Source organism: Aplysia californica, unplaced genomic scaffold, assembly GCF_000002075.1.
Source record: "Aplysia californica isolate F4 #8 unplaced genomic scaffold, AplCal3.0 scaffold00097, whole genome shotgun sequence".
NCBI lineage: Eukaryota > Metazoa > Mollusca > Gastropoda > Aplysiida > Aplysiidae > Aplysia > Aplysia californica.
The window spans coordinates 435,985-438,429 of NW_004797367.1; the positions used below are offsets into that span (position 1 = coordinate 435,985).

Genomic DNA, 2,445 nt, shown 5'->3' on the forward strand with positions numbered 1-2,445 from the left:
CTCTCTCTCTCTCTCTCTCTCCCTACCTCTGTATTTGTATGCATGTCTAAAGGTTTGTCAAACATAATGTCACTTAAAGCCATGCACAGACAGATAGACAACATATCTCAGTCCGGTGAGTTACTGTTATCTTATTTCCATTTTGTTCTCTCACCCCCCTCCTTTCTCTCTTTCTGTATCTATCTATCTATCTATCTGCTATCTATCTATCTGCATGTGTACGTGTGTGTATAGGTGAATCAACTTACGTTAAGTCAGGTACTGAGCTAGAGTAGATATCGGGGTCTGGTGCTACGCTGATCCTCGTGGAAGGTCGTTATGAATGGACGAGGGCATGGAGGAATACGGGAATAACGCGATACCTTTAGCTTCGATACTCCTTTTGGGACTATCATAAAAGCACAACGACAATAACATATGAAACGGTATATAATTATTTTGATTTTGAACGCATGGGCACAGTAATTGATTTTATTTTTATTTTCATTTCTCATCTTCTTTCCCTTTTTGTCTCTACTTCATTTTTTCTTTTTGTCTCCTCCTCGGTCTCTCTGAATTTCAGACGTTTTGCGTATCCTGTTCCTTCTATCCTTTTTTCTCTCCCCCCCCCCCTCTTTTCTCTCTCATTTTTTCTTTCTCTCTCTCCCCTCCTCTCTATCTCTTTTCCATTTCTCCCTCTATCCTGGTCTAATTTGCAGTTTTGCTTGAACTAACATTAGGTTGCAGAGAGACAAAGCAGAAAATTAAATGTCTGCAGACTCAGTAACAATGAGAAATCTTATCTGTCGTGACTGCTCCTTATTTTCTATATGATTAAACATGTATGCTATCTCGCTATAAATACAAGAACAAAACGAAATTACGCCTTCATCCCTGCAACAATCAATTTCTGCTTGCTTGTAGGTTTTTGTGTTAGCTTATTCATAACACCTTTAAGAAGAAATAGAATAATTGCTCCTCCCTCCTTTTTAGCAACACATGTCATGCTCACAGCTACATGCACAAAACTTACAAGTAAATTGTGGTGAAGTGGAGGGGGTAGACCTGTGGTGTTGGAGACTGAGCACATGAGTTCGATTCTCGAGTGCAGAAAGAACGTTTGGAAAAGAGTCTCTGTCTTTTTGCCTGGCTGTTGGGTTGTTGTACTCATCACAGCCCAGGTTGGAACTGACAGACAGGGTTTGAGCATCCAACCACCAGAATGCTCCAAAGTATGTCAATGGGAAGATAAAATGTCTGCATTTACATGTATTTCTTATTTCAACATGAGACAATTAATTGTGAAAGAGGCGCTTGCAGGAAAGATGTGAGACAAGAGAGCCAGAGAAAGGCAAAGAATAACATGGGTGGGCAACATAAGAAAATGTACTGGCCAGGATACGGGAGAATGTGCAACGGCAGCTTTCGACCGTGACGGATAGAGGGTTATTACACGTCAAACTCTGAGTCTGAGATGACACTTCCAAGTATCCATGTATAATTACAGTTTCCCTTGGGATAATACTGATCGTCAAAAGACCTGTTGCCTAAAGTCACAAAACCTAAAAGCTATGAATTTATGGAGGTAAGATGGGAGGGGAGGGGATGGAATATCGAAATAACCTACGAAGCTTAGGTTTACTACGGAGTAGTCGAATACTACGCCCCTGCTCTCGTCTCACTCTGCGATCCCCACAGCTCACCTACGCCGCGAGCCGCTCACATCTCCGACTCATCCACAGAGAGCTCGACCGACAAACGCCCGCTCATCCCACTCGTTCTCCTCCGCTCCTTTTCTCTCTCTCCCTTTCCCTCTCCCTCTCCCTCCTCCTCCTCCTCTCCCCCATTTCCTGGTATTCACTGTCATGCATTCAATGGAAAGGTTCTTGATGACTTCTGAATGTTTATTTATTTCCTTGGTATAAGTATCGTTATATTTACTAAACGCAGATTCCACGCACTGATTCGTACTGTGAACGGCAAACAGGTGGTGTATTTTTGCATGTTTTAAACTATTAGTATTTTTAAAAAACAAAAAAAACTACGCCTCTTTAAAAGCAATTGGTTCTTATACAAAAAAAACTTATATATAGTTTTTGTTTTTCAAATAACTGAAAGTAAGTTTCTTTGCTCATCACGCGTCTTTTTTTTCATTTTTCCTTTAATTTCTCCACTTTCTTACAAGGACTAGAGTTTCCCAAAGATTATGTTTTAGCGTGCATGATATCGATGAGTTATTGGTACTTCGATTTCATTGAAATTAGTTAAGAAAACTTTTTTGGCAACTTACAGTCAATATTGGGGTAAATATTAAACACCAAATATAGCTGAAGGTATATTGGTAAAGTAATGTCATATATTGATTGATTGATTGATTGATTGATTGGTTGATTGATTGATTGATTGATTGATTGATTGATTGATTTATTTATTTATCTTTTCATCTATTTATTCATTCATTCATTT

At 39.3% G+C, this 2,445-nt stretch overlaps 1 protein-coding gene across 2 annotated transcripts in view; it reads left to right on the forward strand.

Moving 5' to 3' along the window:
- The first annotated feature begins 1,844 nt into the window (after positions 1 to 1,844).
- The window catches only part of LOC101851938 (tachykinin-like peptides receptor 99D), a 153,224-nt gene continuing 152,623 nt past the window's right edge, over positions 1,845 to 2,445 (forward strand). For both annotated transcript variants that reach the window (XM_013080726.2, XM_035968919.1), the window contains exon 1: positions 1,845 to 1,966. The gene's annotated coding sequence lies outside the window, so the exon portion shown is untranslated. The remainder of the gene's footprint in view (positions 1,967 to 2,445) is intronic.